Consider the following 20350-nt stretch of genomic DNA (forward strand, 5'->3'; position numbering starts at 1 on the left):
ACAATATAATAAGACCAGCTCCCGTGACATAGTGGTTAGGATGATCGCTTTCCACGCCGAGACTGGGAGGTGACACGGGTTCGAATCCTGTCACCGGCTGTGCTGTGTGAGGTTTTCCCTGAGTTTTCCGAAGACTTTCCAGACGAATGTCGGCACAGTTCCCCGTGAAGTCGGCCCAGGACGCATACTAACCCCCCTGTCCCCCACTCCTTCAGTCCTCTCTCAATCTGTACATGTCTGTACGCCGCTCATAGCCACAGCTGCTTCGCGGCGCCAACACGGAATAACAAAAAATATAATAAGGGAAAAAAGTCATTAAAGAAACAAATAAATGATACTAGACCAGCGTTTCCCAAACTTTTGGCGGTGACAGACCCCCAGAAGCGATGAGAACCAATTCACGGACCCCCCCCCCCCCCCCCACACACACAAATATACCGGGATACGCGCTGTGTACACTGCATTGCAGACCGCGTTTAATATGCGCGACAGGGTATACAGGGTACGCAATGGCATGTTTGTCTGCTTCGTTTCCAGCCAAGATAACACAGTGCTACGCCATTCCGTACTTTTTCTTCGATGGTGCACTGCTTGTCAACTCTCAAGATTGATAATACCAAACAGAGGTATCATTTGTAGTGCCACCATCGCTACAAGAGGTCCGCAGGCTGCCAAATCTAAAATGCGCTAAACACAGGAACACTCTCAGTCAGTTCGAACTCGAAGCAAAACGATATGACGCACTGTATTTCCCATGCTAGCCAGTGCATAACCAGCAACCTCGTCAGCTGCTGCGTGCTTTCGATAGAGCTTCAGAAACGATTCCGGACTGGTTTCTTCTTCTTGTTTGTATGTGTATGACGCGGACAAACGTGCATTGCAGGACTTTTCTATCAGAAATTAGAAGCTAGCCGTTGAAGCATGCTTGTAGCAATTTTAGAAGTTCTGGGTGTTAAATCGGGCAGCATGTATGAGCGCGTGTTTGTGGGGACGAAAATCCTCACTGATATGTGAGAGACGGTCGCGGACCCCCACGGACACTCTCGCGGACCCCCAGGGTTCCGCGGACCACACTTCGGGAAACACTGCACTAGACGTGTTTGAGATTCAAAATTACAGACTAAGATGGCTTCTATGGCTGCACGCAGAGAAATGGATACTCATGGAACGATGCGACAGCACCAGAGGAGACGTGTTTCGCCGTGTTTGCGGCTCGTCAGCTCTGGGTAGCTGCGCATCGTGCGGAATTGGCAAACCAGGGGTCGCTCAGCGAGCGATATGCACCTGGGAGGGTGACTGGGCACTCCTCAATGCCGCAGTGCAAGCCAGCGAATTATAATAAGGGAGAAAACCCATATATATATAAACCCATAAACGCCTGTGGCGTGCCCGTACCGATTATGACGTCATGTACTAAACCTATTTAAGTAATGTGTAACCAGCTACGCATCTTTTGTCCTGACGTCTTTTTAACGTCTCGCTATGTAGTAAACTAGTGTTTGTAACTTCCCTAAAATCTGTTTCCGCGTCTTTTTTTGAACTTATATATATATATGCTACAAAATGGAGGTTCGAACGGAGGTTCATGTGATCGTTGAGAAAACAAGAATGCACAAATCTTAAGTAAGGCAAAAGGAAGAAAGAACACTCACCCGTGAAAGTTGAAAGCCGGAGAATAAAAGAAAGCTGCCTCTCGCACACTACGGCATTCGCTGTTACGCTCAACATAGTTGTTCACCACATTGGCAAGTACCGCCCCGATGCTCCAGAGATTGCAGAACAAAATACGCATGATGCTGAAGTTCTAAAGACCTTTCCGTGTGACAAAATGCAATGTCCATCCTGCCGAACTGCCACGGCGACGCGATCCGACGTGCCTCACCACTCGCCAGCCTAGACTGTTTGAAACGGCGGTTGGAGAATGTCGATGGCGATGAGGCAGACGTGGTTGCGGTTGCGCTCGGCTCGCGCTTGTTGGGAAATTGATTTCTTGTTATATTCCTCTACCTCCGTGACCGATCATTATAATGGTGTGGAAAAGCTAAAATATGTTTTTGTCACTGTTTACTGAATACGTGCGATTGTTCAGGAGTGTATGGTTATGAGGGTATAAAATAAATAAATATTATTAATGGCAGCATGAGTGATATAAATACCACGTCATACAGGTCTTACTCTACACGCGAACGGCAGAATAGAATGTAGGAATAAAATACAGTGAGAAACAACTGATGCGCACTGAAGAAGCAACGACTTTTCCACTCCTGATAAAGGTTGACAATATGTTGAAGGTACAGTGTAGAATCAGCGAAAATATTTGCTCTGTATATCTAGTGTTGAGTGGCTCATGGAAAATCAACGTTTTGCTTTACGTTCACAATTCACCATTGACCAGGTACTGTTGAAACAGCGTTGATTCAGCGTTATGATTCTACATTCAACATTGTTCAACATTAGTCAACATTAGACAACGTAGATTCTACGTTCCACCAACAGTCGGTGTTGACTGAGTGGTTATTGAAATTCAGAGTACGACTCTACAGCGTCTGGAGCAAACCGGTAGACAAGAGGAACTCCGAGAACATAAGAAGACATCAACGGTGCAATGCATTATAAGTATATGAACTATGCCTGTCTAAAAGCGAATGACGAGCGCGATAGCTTTGTGTCTACGAATCGTTTATGCGTTTGTTCGCACGTTTATTCTCTCGTCATTCCAGGGGAGCAGACAATTGCTCACTGGTTGGCTCAATGGTTAGCGTGCTGGCCATGTCATGTCAAGGCCATGCTGGGCATGGGAGGTACTCGGGTTCGAATCCCGGTGCCGGCTGTGCTGTCTGGGGTTTTTCCTGGGTTTTCCTCAGACGCTTTCAGGCATATGTCGGCCCAGGACGCACATTACCCAGGGCGTCAGTTGCGACGTTGCCCACATCTGTGAGGCCGACAACGGCGAGCTCCTTCAGCATCACCACCGCCACGAACACCGCTCACTTATCCAGAGCTGTGACTGGACATTTTCTCACCCCGTGCACCACACGTACAGACTGTTTGAGCAACGACTGAAAAAAAAAATAAGAGAGAAAGAAAGAATGGAGAAAGCACGTCACAGAAAAAATTTTATCAGAGACATTTGCCTGTAGAGTATATACTAGAGAAATTTAATTTCATGAATTAAAGTTCTAAACCCGCCAAGTCAACATAACGTTTTCTTTTTCCTTTTTTGTCACAAATAGAAAGGGTATGTAGCATTGACCACACCACAATAAAAAGTACGTTACCCGCTACGATTGTTATAGCTGAAAAAAAAAAAAAAAGAAAAAAAGAGAAGCGAAGTTCCGAAAACCGTCGTTTTGACTCGTGCATGCTAGTGTGCGCCACACATTGACTACATATCCTTCTACCCATAAACTCATTATCTGCATCGCTAGAATTGAAGATCACCCAGACGAAGAAGAATCGTTCCAGTGATCGTGAACGGTGGCAGGTTCAGGTTCATGGCCTTAGGCATTAATACCAAGTTTTAGCAGATCGGAAGTTCTCAACGATAACGCTTGGGAAAATAAGATAAGTCAATCGGCTTACATCACGTACGTTGCTGAGCTTTGATTTGACAGCTTCCTTTATCGTGCCGTTTCCATAGGGTGTTGCCGGTCTGCAAAAAATCCCGAAAGTATGCTTCTTTCGTATCCAGAATGGAGTCGTCGTCCTTATCATATGCTGCAATGCTGGTAATGCTATCGCCTTTCATACGCCTTTTGCAATGCGCAAAAGAGTACAGCCAGTTTTATTAGAAATTTATAAAATTACTGGTGGTGCGTGGCGTGATACTGACACACATTGAAGTACTCTGTTCCTTCGTATTACATGGATCCTCGACGCCCCCATCCTCAAAAACATTCATCCTACCTGTCAACCCTTGACCTTCGCCTTTGTGGAGGGCTAATAGGCTTGTGGGCACCCACCACATCATCATCCCATTTATGTGTGTGTGTGTGGGGGGGGGGGGGGGAACGCACGTCCGAATGGCTATTTTGAGAGTTCGGATTTTGTAGGGAACCTGTTGAGAGGCCCGTGCTGCTGCTGAACACCAACTAGGTATCGGTGGTGGCGTCCCCTGGTGACCCATTTTTAAGCGCGAGGTGAACAGAGTATAGTGGGACAGCAGCCGAACAAATCTTGCTTTATACTTGTCATAGAAAATAAAGGCTAGTTTTTTTCTTAGGATACTCAGACAAATTACGAAAATGTAAACTGCTAACACTTATTAATGTGTGCCCCAGGCTCGTGCAGCGTGCTACAACCAGTGGGGGAGTATGACACCGAGAGCATACGACGTATTAATAGATGCAAAGTCAACTTCGAACGTGTAATGTAAAACCCCGACACTAGGGAACACGAAAGGACAGACACAAACACGAAGTCTGTCCTTTCGTGTTCCTTAGTCTCGGGGTTTTACATTATGCATCATCTTCACCAGCTCGCTTGCTTCCTAGCCATTTTTTCGAACGTGTAGCAGGACTTGAGACGTCTGCTGACGGGAGCGCACCGTGTGTGTGTGTGTGTGGGGGGGGGGGGCAAATTGCTTAATAAAAAATATCGCTCCTATTAAGAGGCACGTCACGACTGACGCCCTGGGGGAACGTGCGTCCTGGGCCGACTTCTAAGGGAACTGTGCCGACATATGTCAGAAAGCATCTGTGGAAACCCAGGAAAAAACGCAGACAACACAGCTGCCCCAGGGATTCGAACCCGGGTACCCCCGAGTGTCGACGTGATGTGGTGGTGGTGGTGGAAGCGTTCGCCGTTGTCGGTCACACAGAGGTGGGCAACGTCAAGTGTCACACATGTCACGTCACAGAGCTGGGCAAATGACGTGACATCATTTGCCTACCTGACAAAGACTCGCACTGTTTGACCGACACACTTACAGTTTCGCTTTTCTACCGTTCCCGAATGAGGCAGATATCGGCAGTGTAACACCATGGCCCTTCGTAACACTCTGCCCCATGGCTCACTGTGTCTCACGTTCCTCTACAATCTCGGTTCAGTGCGATTGCAATTATTGAGCGTCAGCATGTGAAATGCACGTGTAGATCTGTGGATTATAAGGAGCTGCTAAATTTAGAGTTGAGATTAGTTATAAAATTTCTTGCAAAAGACGGTAAGAAGCCAAACGACATGCTTGAACGCATGGTGTCCAGTTTATAGGGCTTTTGCACCTTGATACAACGGCGTGAAGTTTTGGAGTAGTTGGGGAAGACAGTCGATTGAAGATGACATCACACTGGGCGTTCTGTGAGGGAACTTCTGAAGAAATGTGCCACAATGTGACACGCTTGATTTTGACACATCTGCGAATGAAAGTTTCCCGAGTAGCGGAAGAGACAGGAATGTAAGCAGGAGCAGCTTGAAACATCATTCATGAAAACCTGGACACGTCCAAGGTTAGTGCAAGATGGAACCCGATAATTATTTTCCCAAGTCGCAAATGCAGTTCATGCATAGAGAACCAGAAGAGTTTCCTAACCTCTAAAAATTGAAGGTTGAAAAGTCTACGTGAAAGAACTGATGTTCCGAGGCTGGAACAACATAGAAGGGATAAATACACACAAAGCCTCAGTAGAGCCCTGGACCGGCAATCCAGAAGATGTGGGTTCGAGTCCTACAGCTGGCTACCCTTTTCAGTGACTTTCATCTTTCATCTTTCATTGAAAAGGCTACTGGAAAAATCATGACAACTATTTTCTGGTATGATAAAAGACTTTTATGGCTATAATTCATGTCACAGGAGATTATCACAAACAGGAGAGGCTTATGTCCTCGTAATGACGTCATTGCGAGAGGCTATCAAAGAGAACGTGCGATGAAAGCCCTCAAAATCCGTGGTGCTGCTGTATGGCAACACACCAGTGCACATGTCTATCAAAGTTCAGGCTGTAATTCACCAATGCGGGTTCCGACAAATATACCAGGTGCTACCATACAATGCAGACCTATAGCTCTCACAGATTATTTTCTATTTCGATATGTAAAAAAAAAAATCCAAAGGCGGAGGCGCTGTTTAATGATGAAATGAAAAAAGCTGGGATGACCTGATTTGACGAGCAGCCAGAAGAATTGTTTCCCCTGGGGATTAAGCAGTGATGGCCACTAGCTACTTCTACAGTAGTTTAACTATAACAACTAACTACTTCGCGATGGAGTAGTTTAACTAGTACTTCAGCTACTTTTCAGGGGAGGTAGTTAAAACTACTCCTTTAACTACTGCAATATATTTTGACTACATGTCTAACTTCTGAACGTTCTCCCTCAACACCAATCCCATCTATAGTGTTCTTGGACACCTAAACATGCATGAATCACAAGCAGCAATGAAAGTGAAGATTTAGCACACATGCACGGCACTATTGATCTACACCTCCGTTCTCATCAAACAAGTAGCTCAAGGTAAAAGTCGGAAGCACAATCAAAAAAGTACATAAGCAAAAGTAAAGCTTGCGGCAAAATCGGAAGTAGTTGGCGCCTGCCAGTAACCTAACTACTGTAGTTAACTACTCGAAATAGTAGTTTAACTAGTAGTTGCACACTACATTTCTGCAAGTAGTTGGTAACAACTTTTTAACTACAATCAAGTGGTTTAACTAGTAGTTTAACTACATGTAGTTAACTACTGGCCATCACTGGGATCAAGTCGATAAAAGGAAACTGGGGGAAGTGTAATGCGAGATGAGCTGTTGAGTCGGTAAACTGAAAAACACAAATACTTATTTTGACAAGTTGTTTCCTGACAAATTAGGTAAACACTCCTTGTATTACGTTATGCCACCGTATCAGTTATTGTCACCTAAATTGATCTAATCTACCACGAAGCTCTCCAGCAAGTAGGGCATGCTCTCTAGCGTGCGTCTCTTTGAAAGGTCTCCACGCGCAGTGGAAACAGGCGGAGCTTACGAAACGCGATAACGAGCCAGAGAATTCCGCTTTATTCTCTTTTTACCGTCATAGCAAACTACGGCTACGTTGGAACGCTGTCGAACAGAAGGCTTAATCTATATTTCACGTCTCTCTCTCTCTCTCTCTCTTCATGCTGTTAGACGTACCGTCCGTTTTACATTTTCTATATGAGCAACTGACTAAGCCAATATAGTGAAAGCATACATAAATGGTGTGGCAGCCGCTATTAAGATCACGTTTCGCCCTACCGAGACTGTGAACTATTCCCAAGAAAAGTTGCTTTCAGTCCTCCGACTTAGTCATATAGCATAGACCTAATCCTTTTGACATACCGTTGCGTAAATGGTAGAATGAAGGAAGTTGAAGCATGGTAACTTTTCTTTTCTGTCAGAAACATGAATTGGGTATAGGATTGGAAATCTTTCAAAATCACATAAGCTGGTACAGGATAACGACTGCCGAAATTCAACAGGATTATGGTGTTTTGTAACTGTTGTTCCTTTTCTTTTTTCTTTTGTGTTTCACATTAATTTCTTGTAATGCAGCAGGCATTACTATTTTCAAGCCTCACCCAAGAGTGCACGCTGAGGCTGGGACTCTTAGAGTTCAATATGCGACAGCGATCGATGAAGGTCCTGATACTTTTGCAGCGTCCAGAAAACAGTAACTTATAAAGGTCCCACTAACTGCACCAGTTTTCGTTCTGCGTCATCCCAGGGCGTGTTTTAGTGGTTCCGGAAACTACTTGTTGCTTATCTGTTTTCGCGAATGTCCATATGAAGTCGCTGAGTGTAGTACAGCGCAGTACAACGTGTACATGATCTTCGCAGTAACCGTCAGCGACATAGCCCTCACCAGCTCCCGTGGCATAGTGGTTAAGATGATCGCTTTCCACGCCGAGACTGGGAGGTGACACGGGTTGGAATCCGGCCGTGCTGTCTGAGGTTTTCCCTGGGTTTTCCGAAGACTTTCCAGACGAATGTCGGCACAGCTCATAGTGACGTCGGCCCAGGACGCATATTAACTCCCCTGTCCCCCACTACTTCCTGCTGTCCTCTATCCATCTGTCCACGTCTGTACGCCGCTCATAGCCACAGTTGCTTCGCGGCGCTAACACGGAATTAAAAAAAAAAAAGACGTAGCCCTTTTAATATGCCGAGCGATTCCTTCTAAGACGGTGTCGGCCGTTGCCGTTGTGCTACAAGGGCATAAGCCGTAACGGTGGCATATGCATTGCTAACATTTGAACTGCACAACGTGTTTCTCCGTCACGTGACCAGAACCTATGACATTTTGATCAGAAAGTAATCTTCCAAGTTTCGGGTGTCAGACGCGGAGCTTCATCAAGCACATTTCTTTTTACTGCATTCTCCATCATAGCGGGGGCTGGGCACAGTAAGCAAGGGACTGTCGCATCCGTACAGGTCGGTTCCGAAACTGAAGCGCAGTTTGTTTGTCGCCGACAGTAACGCCGAAAAATACGATGCGAACTGGTAGAGTCAGTAGTTCCTGTGCAAATTGATGTAATACATGGAAGGAGGATGCGCTGGATGTTCAGAGTATGCCGGAATTCTCTGTCTCTGGAAATCGGAGAATACGTCAGACGGACATGTCCAGTCAGGGAGCGCCCCTTTGGCGACCTGCAGATCACAGACTCTACCCGACCGATTTAACGCAGGACCTATTTAATGCATAGTTCAATACACACTCAGCGTTCACATGATGAAGGCGAGATGCGAAGTACGGCTGCAAAGACTAGAAGAAGCCAGCTACCCAAAAAGTTGATACCGGACATTCTGAATAGATTAATAAAACCTTAGGATGGGGGCAAAGAAATGTGATGACGGTGATAAGAAAAAATATGGGGTTACCCCATAGGTCAACAAGGATTTAAAAAACAGTGGCAAATAGATTAGTAAGTGTGATTTCGAAGAAAACGTGAGTTTGAGGTCCTTAATACAAAAAAAGTAAATCAAGAAAGAAAGGAAGCAGGAGTGCCATATTAGGAATGAAGATTGGTTCAGAGAATGCAAGGCAGGGGTTGTATACAGACATGTACAAGATACCTTTCAAATAGCAATCTAACGTTTCACGGACCTCCCGCCGTAATCTGGGCGGGAGCTCCGACGTCTGTATGACACTTCCCACAGGTCAACAGGTCCCCGTCAGCCCTGCCAAACGACAACGGGTGGAGAGCCCTTCCTCTGGTGATGCCGACAATCCACAGGCCGTGAATGTTCCCGATAACACCATGGACACTTCGGTACCGGCAGCTCCTCAGCAGACAGATGAGTTGAACGATGGAAACCTCGCCACTTCTCATCATGACTGGTTCACCACAGTCACCTGCAGGAAGAACCGAGCCGGCGGTATTCCCATACTGTTTCGACCAGCAACTAGTGACTACTCCTTCTGGAAGGTCAACCCTAATGTATTCGCCAGCGAAACACGCCTGCTAGCCCAACAACAGGTTATACACCACCGTTTCCACCGAGATGGATCTCTCTTCGTCTCCGTCCAGTCTCAAGCGGCTGCCCGCAATCTTTTGTCAGCTCAGTGTTTAGCTGGAATCCCCTGTATCCCCTACAGTACGTCAATCGTACGCCAGAGATATGGGTAAGGTTTATGCGGTACCTAAGGAATACTCCAATGACGATCTCGTTCTCTACCTGAAAGACGCAGGGGTTATATCGGCCAGGCGACAAGTTCGGCACTCCATGGCAGAAGATGGCGGAGATGTGTTCACCCCGTTACCTAGCGTCATCCTAACTTTTCAACCCACAATCCCTCTTCCACACCGAATTGCCCTCGGGTTTCAGACCTTCATCGTTCAAGAATACATAGAAGGTCCCCATGCAGTGCTATAAGTGTCAACGCTTTGGCCATCTTGCTCGAAATTGCAGAGGTGCTACTAGGTGTGGCGTATGCGCTGGGCCTCACCACCGATCTGACTGCAACAATAAGAGAGAGCCAAATTGTGCCAACTGTAAATCCGGCCATCCTGCATCCTTCTCTTTATGTCCCGTGAAAGCCGCCGCCACAAAAAGACATCAAGACCGTATATTACGCCTTCCTCCTGACGCTCCCAGGGGCGGCAGTGCCACCGTCACGCCTCGTACGGATGACCACGACTTTCCTACACTCCCACCCCGGTCTTCACAAGGCGAACGGAGGTTGCAGAACGCCACCGCGACGAAGCCCATCAGCACTAGCCACCCGACACACCGGGGTCCCTCAAGGCAGATTACCCGCACTTACGCCAGTGTAACAGACCCATCAGTCATGAGACGACAGTTGGCACCACCAACCACCGAAGCTGTCCCCTATCTGACACTCTTCTCTGCTGTGCTCACGGCAGTCAAGGCAATTGTCGCTGCCTTTCCTGGTGCGTCGCGACTGCCCGAGGTTCAAGCGCTTTTGGCATTGGAGGCATTATCGTTCTCTCTGCATAATAGAACTGTATAGAAAGGCCATCGCGATGCAGTGAAATCCTCGCAGCCTACGTAAGAAGCTCCCAGATTTTAAATATCATCTTTACCAGTACAAGTTTCCTTTCATAGCTGTATGCGAACATGGCATGGATGCAGCACATCGCGTTATTGGTTATCGATCTCATCAATCCTCTGAGAGCAGAACAGCGTTATACATTCGTAATGACCTCGTTGCTGCTCCCATAGGGTCAGTTTGTCATCGATCTTATGATTGTGTCTCCTGTAAGATCCGCCTTGGGAACATGCTGTTAACCGTTGTCAGTATCTATCTACGTCCCGCGCCCTAGGTTCCGTGGGCTGACCTCCACCGCTTGTTCAGTTCACTGGAATCCTTAGCTCTTGTACGGGTAACTTCAATGCTCATCATACGGCCTAGGGAAGCCGTAGAACGGATGGACAGGGGAGGAGATTGTTAGAAGCAATGAAGACTGCTCACATGTGCCTCCTAAATAGCCGTCAGCCAACTTATATGCGATCACCAACGTCACTCGATGTCCTGGATCTTTCCTGGTGCTCAGCAGACATAATTCGCTACGTGTCGTGCGCTACCGATGTCGACACCCGAGGTAGTGACCACTTTCCCATCTATATTTCGCACGAAAGACTGCCTCTGTCACCCACTACTGGACTGATCCCTTTTACGAACTGGGCACTCATTCGTGCTGGCCTCCGAACATCTGTGCACACCGGCATGTCCTCAGAGGCCCTCTTGCAAGGCATTCGTTCCGCCATGCAGGACGCGGTGGTCATGTGTAAACGGGTCGCAGGTCACGTCAGGCATTCTCCAGCAATTAACCACCTCAGAGCATTATGTCGCCGAGCCGAGAGAACGGCCCGCCGAACTGGGCAGCTTCGTGATATTGTGGCGTACCGCCGGATGAAAGCTAAAGTAACACGAGAACTTAAGAAAGAGGACCGGGAGCGCTGGCCTAAGTTTTGTCAACACCTTTCACCATTTGACCCCGCCACAAAGATATGGAGGACAATTCGAGCTCTGAAGGATGCGCCCCCACAAAATAATCCTCTCGCCGCATTCGCTATCCTTAAGGGTGTAGACGAAACCACGCTCGCGACAGATTTCTCCGTCGTCCTAACGACACCAGCGGCTGCCTCAACGTCTGCAGTACACAACAGTTTCGTTCCAAGCCTGCAGGCAGAAATCCACCAAGACTGGCCCCGTCCACCGGAGGTTATGGACCGCGACTTTACTCTAATTGAGCTGAAGACCGCGTTGAAACTTGTCAATGTGCGATCGTCCCCGGGACCAGATAAAATCACTTACGCCGCCCTGCGAAACCTTGACGAGCCGTCACTCCAAGCTCTCCTTCATGTTTAGAATACGTCTTGGCGACAGGAATCCGTCCCATCTACTTGGAAGGAGGCTTTACTTGTTCCAATCCTGAAACCAGGCAAACCCCCAAATGCCCCATCCTCCTTTCGCCCGTGATGCTCGTGCTCATCGGCGGATCGTTATATCGGTCTTCCTGGACATTAAGCGCGCCTATGATACCGTCTCGCACATCTGTGTCCTCCAAGGGTTGCGGTCTTTTGGAGTATCTGGTCGACTTTTCAGCTGGCTTCACGATTTCCTTACCGACCGAACTGTCGCTGTCCGCACATCCCACGGCCATAGCCCCAAGCACCCTGTTCATCAAGGCATACCCCAAGGAAGCATTCTCAGTCCTACACTTTTTAATGTGGCAATGGCAGGACTTAAATCGATAGTTCCACGCAAGGTAGCATTTTCCGAGTATGCTGATGACGTTGCCCTTTGGACAGTAGGCAAGTCACGACCAGCCCTTCAGCGCCGTTTACAGCAAGCCTTAAACAACGTTCATTTGTACCTTACGCAACTTGGAATGGACCTTTCGCCCGAAAAGTGCGTCGAGCTCCCTTTCACCCACAAGGCTATGAGTAATTTCCCTCTTTGGGTTGGTGCACGGAGGCTCGAGCCTGTGCGTTCCCATCGCTTCCTTGGTGTGGCCCTGGGCTCGCCACATCAAGCACCTTGAAACCAAAGTGCAGCGATGGCTTCCTGCCATTCAACAACTTTCTGGCTGCGCCTGGGGCTGTGATGAACGCTCCCTCTTAGCCGTTCACGCGGCGTTGGTGAGGGCGACTGTGCTTTACAGCCATCCAGTCTTGCATAGGGTTTCTACAACATCGTTAAATATCCTTCGGACCCTGCTCGCCCGAAGCCTTCGTCGCTGCCTTGGCGTTCCAAGAATGGCTGAAACACGGCAAGTCCTGGCTGAAGCTGGAGCACTCCCGATGGAGGTCCTGGGTGAGCGGGAAACGGCTCGACACTTCCTACGTTTGCGTGCGCACGTTCCCCGTCACCCACTCCTCAGGAAAATTCGATACCGTCATGAAAGTGATTTTCATCGCGTGGCGCAGAGGACACACCACGCTCTCACCAGCTTCACACCTAGGACTGTCACACCGCCGAACGCCCCCTGGTCTATGCCTGTGCCGCCCACCTTCGCACGTCTTTCTGGCCTCCAGGTCCGCCGAGCTCAGGTTCCCCCTCAAGTCTTTCGAGCCCATTTTTATGCTCTCGTAGACGCGAAGTTTTCCACCTCTACCGCCCCTTACACCGATGACGCATCTCGAAATGGCAAGTCCGCGTCAGCATTTGTCATCCACGACGAAGGTGTAGTTCAAGGCTGTCGCCTTTGGCATTGTACATCATCCACAGCTGCGGAACTCTACGCCATACTTTTCTTTTTGCAGCACATCGTTCCTCCCCCCCCCCCCCCCCGGAATTGGGTGGTCTTTACATACTCAGGATCTGCGCTGCAAGCAATTGAAAATTCTGGCATACGAGGCTCCTCCGCTCCGTTGGTTATGGATGTGTTAACCGCTTACAAACGTGTCTACGAAGCAGGACATAGGCTCGCTCTCCAATGGGTTCCCGCCCGTTGCGGTGTCGAAGGCAATGAACTGGCGGACAGCGCCGCCGAAGCAGCACTCTCGTCTCGGACACGGACGGGTATTGCACTACTGAAAGGCGATCGACGGTCCATACTTCGAAGGCTTGTGACTCCTTTGGCTATCCGCCAACGGACCGCTGACATACCACCCCCCGCCATGCTGAGCAGAGTTGACCCAGCGCTCGCTGTCCGCATGCCGGCACATATCTCTCGTCTAGACGCCTGATTAGTTCATCGAATGCGCCTCTCCGCCTCCCTCAACCAGCTAGACTCCCGCCTCCTCTCCCTCACAAAATTGCTTGGTCCCTGGCCGCATCCAGCTCACCAACGCTCTGCCCTCAAGGCTCTGTTCGCCTTTTTGGACGCCACAGGACTCCGATCCTCATTGTAACGGACCCATTGCTTCATTCCCCGCTTCACCTCCAGCCATGGGGTAGAGAGTATCGCCCCCGGCGATGAAACTCCCCACCCATCATCCTGAAATAAAGTTGTTGTTGTTGTACAAGATACCCGAAAAAGTATCTAATATAAGATAGCAAATACTACCAAAATTAATTTTCGTAATTACCGTAATTAAGTTAGAGAAGCAGATACCTTCGAAAGTATTTAAGATGCACTTAAGATACTTCGGTAGGCATCGTGGGAAAACACGTGAACGTGAGTTTCACGCACGTTTGCGTTTGAAACACCTGAGTCTGATGTCTTCCCGATCGAAAGCATCTTCTTGGGTAAGCAAAGCTTGCATTTGACTGAAAACTTATTGTCGGTTTCCGAAACGTGTTCGAAAAATGTCCGAAGGTGGGTGAATCAACACGCGGGGAGTGAACACGCCTCCTTCATTGGTTCCATCCTGCCAACTGCCAACTCCAGCAGAATGACCTCTTTATGTCCCTAAATACAAAAGCCCCAACAAGGCCTGCGGCAGTCATGACCAAGCTGTCATGCATTACAAAGAGAAAGAGTAGAATCTTGCCAAAGTATGGGAGTCCTAGAAGGTTAGAACTTTTAGGTCAGAAGTCTGTTACATCATAAAATCCTTGATATTGAATTTGGATTTTCTAGAAAGGTCAATGCAAGGGGTCGAATGGACGCGGGAATGGAAACTCCCGGAGAGGAAGCATGTCAATGTAAAAGAGAGAGAAAATGGAAAAATTGAGAGGCGATCCAAAAAGTAGTCAGAGTAGGTACCACAAATAGTATTTCAAATACATAATCTTAAATACAATACTCTAAATCAGGGTGTGGAACCGAACCCGAACCGAAATTTTCACAACACTGTTCAACCCGAACCGGAGAAGAAGCGGAAAAATAATAGCGGTAACCGGTTCACAACGAAACGGGGGGGAGGGGGGGATATGTTTATTATATAAAAAAAAAAAGATAGGAGGGAAGGCGCTACGGCGGCTTGCTATTCCCAAGAAAGAAAAGAAAAAGAAAGGCAACAAACAGAAAAACAAACACGAAATTGATAACAGTTCACCCAGAATGCCACAGATCCGCAGGAACTGAACAAGTGCCTTTGTCACCTGGCTATGTTGTGTGTGTGTGTGGGGGGGGGGGGGGCTATATTTATTAGACCAAAGGAAAAAAAGGGCGGAAAGGTCAGCCAAACGGGACGTCGCCTTGCTATTCCGCAAAGAAAAAAGAAAAAGAAATGAAAGAATAATAAAATAAATAAGCAAGAAAGGAAAAGTATTAGGAAAAAGGATAAACTAGCACACGGTGCAAGAAGGATGAGAAGACGACGCGCCTCTGCTGCCGCGCGCTACTGCGCCTTGCCCTGGCAGCCAGATCTACCGGCACCGTCCTAGCGTGAGGCCACGCACATCTGCCCGCTGGGACATTCCATCATCGCCGGTCAGTTCTCGTGTAGAGGAACACCACCATCTCTACATTTGGTGACCCGAACAACGAACACCATGTTCGGCGTAATTCGGCCTTCATCACCCTAAATTTTTCGGCAAACCAGAAGGCGAACCACCTTCTGGCAGACAAATCGCACCGGGACCCCAGTTCCACCTGGGACACGCAAAGAGAACACAGGGAGTTCAGTTTACGGCCTCCACCTGCTTCAAGATGGTCATCCTCTGGCGACAAACAGCATCCACGCTTACGCACCGATCTCGGTACTGTCGCCCACTCACATTCCCAGAAATGCGGGACACAGCTTCTTAAAGTTGGCTTGACCGGCGTACTCGCTGCCCTCCATTGAATCAATGCATTATATCTGGTTTTGTTAGAATATCTGTTCACCCTGTGCTTTAGAAAGAAACCACCACACACGGGTGTTGCTGCGAGAGGCCCTTCGATGGCGTACTAGTGGAATGGAAGCGCATGAGCGTCACAGTTTTGTTCCTGGAGGACTTATTTTCGCCGTGTTGACTTCTTGGCAGAATGCACTGGTTTGCTATTTTTGTTGTACTTGGTCAAAACAATGGGTTCTCCACAAAATGCGCATGTAAGACATCAAAGTTGACCAAGCCGAGTGGGCTAATGCGTCCGCTCGTTTGTGGTAACCAAGGTCGTGCTGTAGACTGGGAGGTGGTGGGTTCGCGTGCTGTAGACTGGGAGGTGGTGGGTTCGTATCCTACCGCCGGCTGTGCTGTGTGAGGTTTTCCCCGGGGTTTCCGAAGACTTTCCAGACGAATGTCGGCACAGTTCCCCCTGAAGTCTGCCCAGGACGCATACTAACCCCCTTGTCCCCCACTCCTTCCTGCTGTCCTCTCTCCGTCTGTCCGCGTCTGTACGTCGCTCATAGCCACAGTTGCTTCGCGGCGCTAACACGCAATAAAAAAAACGTCAAAGTTGAATTTGTCTTGTGCGCAACTGTGGGACGCTCCAATTTTGTTCCCACGACAAAAGAAATGTTGACGGGCTCAGTGTGGCTTGCGTAGCGTCTGTACCTTAATTCCTGAATGCGATATCAACGGGCTGTCCCATTTTGTCGCCGTATTATGTTAATGTGCAGCAGTTTTCAATGAGTTGTACATAATGTAAATATTGTTATTCATTTATAGTGCTACTGAACACTAACGAGACCAGGCAACAACATGGCGGTGGAATTGCCAGGTCAGAGCGAGAGCTCGGGCTGAGCGAGGCAAGGCTATTTATTATTCGCGCCTTGATGTGATGGCGCTGACAATGCCGCCACAGGGCCTCCCCCCTAGCCAAGCGCTGGAAGCTGGCGAATAGAAACGAGCTTGGGAGCCCAAGTGACTTGTCGGGGCGGCCTGAGTCGGGGAGACAGCCGAGGAGGCGATGGTGGGGGAAGAGTAGTTGGAGTAGTGAGCGGACAGCCTGCCGTGGAGGGTGAGTCGTACAGTAGCTCCACGGAGGAGGGCGGCAACGGTGGTACAGCGTCGACGTATGCCGGCTTAAGCCGTTCTAAGGCAACAGTGTCCTCGCGGCCGTTCAGCTGAATGGTGTAAAAGTTGGGTGAACGGCGTACTGGATGATGGCCTGATGATACCAAGTTCAAGCATGTGGTCAAATTCTGCCTTTGCCACGCGGAACTTTTCGGGTGCGAGGCGCCGCGGGCGGAAGTGAACTGGTGGGCCACGGGTGGAAACGTGGTGAACAACGTCGTGTTGTACGGGTTTCGTCCAGTCGGGTGGTTGAGTCAACGCAGGGAAATCTCTCGGGATAGAGGCGAAGGGGACGTCCGGCGCAGTGCAAGATAGTACTCGGGATGGTGGTGCAGGGAGGTTAAGGCCGCAGACTGACAGGGACGTTGAGCGATCAATGAGGCGCCTGCCGTTGACGTCAACGAGCAGCTTGAAACTGTTGAGAAAGTCTGCTCCGAGAATTGCTTGGGTGACGTCGGCGACAAGAAAAAGCCACCTAAACTCTCTTCGGAACCCGATGTTGAGGGTTAGAGACCGTTAGCCGTAAACGGGTATGGTAGAGGCGTTGGCGGCTCTTAGGCTGAAGCATTGCTGTCGGGGTTGGCGTGAAAATTTGTCGGCGGGTATGACGCTTACTTCCGCGCCCGTGTCAACGAGGAAGCGCATCCCGGTGGTACGGTCAATGATGTGGAAAAGGCTGCTGCTGGTGGACTCGGGCGCGCTTGTCGTGGAAAGGGTTTTCGGCTGTCGCGACCACGAGCAAGGTAGGAGGCAGCGTTGTGCATCGGCGCCGAAACGGTGGTGGTAGTGACAAAGTCTGCTGGAGGTTCGGGAGCAGGAACGCGCAGGAACCGATGGGGAGTCTGCGCGATGGTCAGCGCGGCAGGAAGTTGATGATCTTGGTCTGCATAAAAGGTTTGCGACCAGCTGGGTAAGGTGACGAACCTGCTGAGACAAGGCGTGGGCGGAGCTTTCGAAGCTGACCTGGGAAATAGGCGGAGCGGGCAGTTCCGAGAAGCCGGAGGAATTGACGACTGCCATGTCCAGGTCCGTCAGGTATTGTCCAAGGTATTGTTCGGGTCACCACCGTAGTGCTACTGAACACTAACGAGACCAGGCAACAACATGGCGGTGGAATTGCCAGGTCAGAGCGAGAGCTCGGGCTGAGCGAGGCAAGGCTATTTATTATTCGCGCCTTGATGTGATGGCGCTGGCAATGCCGCCACACATTCACTCATGTCATTCTTGTACGTAGCGCCATGATTCATAATAAGCGGTGGAAAAAAAAATGGTAGTGTGAGCTCAGTGGTGAAGACGTTGGTCGCAAACTTCGACGGTCTTGGTTCGGTCTGCGTAGTTTTCTTTTTCCTTTCATTATTTTTTTCTTTTTCTTTTTTTTCTTTTTTTTTTTTTTTGTAGAGGGACTTATGAGAGTAACGACAGGGCAAGAGCGTCAGAGTTTCGGCTTAATAATGCCATACTGGATCTATATCATACTGCATGGCGTTCGGTTTGATTGAGTTGCGGTAATGCTGTGCGATCGCCTGTGCACTTAATATGTGAATAGCAGATGACTTTCCCTTGCACTCAGACTTACTTTACCGTTACAGGAGTCCCCGTTTTGCACAGTGCCACGCGTGTTCGTTGTAGTGTAGATTATTGTCCATCACTTAACATAAATTTTGAACTTGTGGCTTAAACGTTCTTTCTTGCCTATGAAGTCGAGGTCGATGTGACGACGGAACCAATTATGCGGGCCAACTTTGACGCGCTCTAGTGGTAAGGGTATTTAAGATAAACGAATTTCCACACGTGTTTGTTGTAGTGTTGATACATGTCAATCATTTACCATAAATTTCGGACCTGTGGCTTAAATGTCATTTGTTCCCTGTCAAGGCGAAACTCATCAAATTTTCATTCATCGAGATAGATGTGGCTTCTGAGTCCTCGTGAAAGCCAACTTGGACGCGCTCTAATGGTGAAACTAAATAAGATGCACAAAGTGCCACGCATATTTTTTATAATGTAGATGATCGTCAATTCTTTAACATAAATTTCGGCCCAAGTCTCATTACGGCCGAAAGTCTCATTACGGCCGAAAAACCTTTAATCCCCAAGTGTCTCGTTACGGCCAAAGTCTCAATACGGCCGAAGGTAGTCTCATTACGGCCGAAGATGTCTCATAACGGCCAAAAAGAAAAAAGAAGCATCCACCATATTAGCTGTGTATATACTGTGTTTTATGCTTTCCAAAATGTGTCCGAGGCGGTGTGCCCCCACGGCTTGTGTCACACACAATGGTTCATGCACACAATATTGTGACAGTGTTTCATGCATCCCTCGTGAAAAATGTTTTTATTGTCATATGTGTCACACGATATTTGTATGTGTTACGCCATTTTCTCTCAGTATTCAAGCAACATCCTACTCGTTGGTTCTGTGAGCGAACTGTGTGTGTGTTCTGAAAAGTACTCCACAAGGGAGCCCACTGGGAGCTCCAGGAGCCATATGACCTATGACCATGATCTTCTCCCCCACTAGCTGCCTTCTACAATTTACGTCCACCTGAAATTGAAAAAAAGTACATAAGGCACAGAACAAAATGACATATGCTTTTGTTTGATGATGACCATGAGACATATGCTGTCAAGCAGACTTTTTTTTCCATATATTCAAAACATATTCAAGAATTATGAACAACAATGACAATTACGTCATAATGATGCAGCTGCATAGCCAGGAAAGTATTTCAGGAGGTGTTTTATGAGGCTTGACATGGGGTGGAGGAGTCCCCCTCGTCAGTGCTTTACCCAGACCCCCCTACAGCCCCCTAACTTTTTTGCCTGTGCACCCCCTACAGGGGGTGCCCTTGTGATTTCAGCTTCAGATACGTCTGTAATGATATGTTAAGCTGTAATGACGTAACTATAATGATGACCTCCCCCCACAATTTTTTCCAACACCCCTCTCGTGCTTGGGTTTCTGGATAAACCACTGCCCCTCGTTCATTTTCGTGGGGCACTACATTAGGGCTTATGCCACTGCACTGATGTCACAATGTTATAAGTGTGTGTCACTCTGGGCATTCGGAATTCCTCTAAGCTACAATATGTAAATTCAGAATACCCGAAGGGTAAGCATCAGATGTTACCTGCAGGCTTCATGCTGAAACGCGTGTACGCAAAACACTTCCGCCGTGGTGGGCGACGTCGTTAGTGTAATCATACACGCAAGACAATTGCGGGCACATGGAGTAGTGGCAGCAACCTGAAAACGATACATTTTCTTGTTATATATGAGTAATCAAAAATATACATTCCCATATGTTTCGTTTTGTCGTTTGCAGGAAGTGCTAGTAAGGGAACAGCACTTGGTTGGTCACATGCAAGCCACAATGCGGAAGGTGCCGATATTTCGATTACGCGATCAAAAATTAAAAGTCTACAACCATGCACACTTCCCCATGCAACTACTTCCCCAGCATCGTGAGACACGACACCCATGACATGACACCATGTATTCACGTATAATGTAATGTGAAATGACAATATGACATGCAGGAATGAAAAAGATGCCAACATACCTGTAATCCAGTGTCCCATAAGCTTGATTCGATTTTCTGGCAGCT

At 48.3% G+C, this 20350-nt stretch overlaps 1 long non-coding RNA gene across 1 annotated transcript; it reads right to left on the minus strand.

The window, feature by feature from the left end:
* Positions 1-19000: 19000 nt before the first annotated feature.
* LOC135395399 (uncharacterized) lies at positions 19001-20345 on the minus strand. The gene is made up of 3 exons (XR_010423058.1): positions 20306-20345; positions 19874-19989; positions 19001-19287 (listed from the first exon to the last, which is right to left on the minus strand). It is a non-coding gene; the product is annotated as an uncharacterized LOC135395399 (long non-coding RNA).
* Between the last annotated feature and the right edge of the window lie 5 nt (positions 20346-20350).

Source organism: Ornithodoros turicata, chromosome 5 (genome assembly GCF_037126465.1).
Source record: "Ornithodoros turicata isolate Travis chromosome 5, ASM3712646v1, whole genome shotgun sequence".
NCBI classification, from domain to species: Eukaryota; Metazoa; Arthropoda; class Arachnida; order Ixodida; family Argasidae; genus Ornithodoros; species Ornithodoros turicata.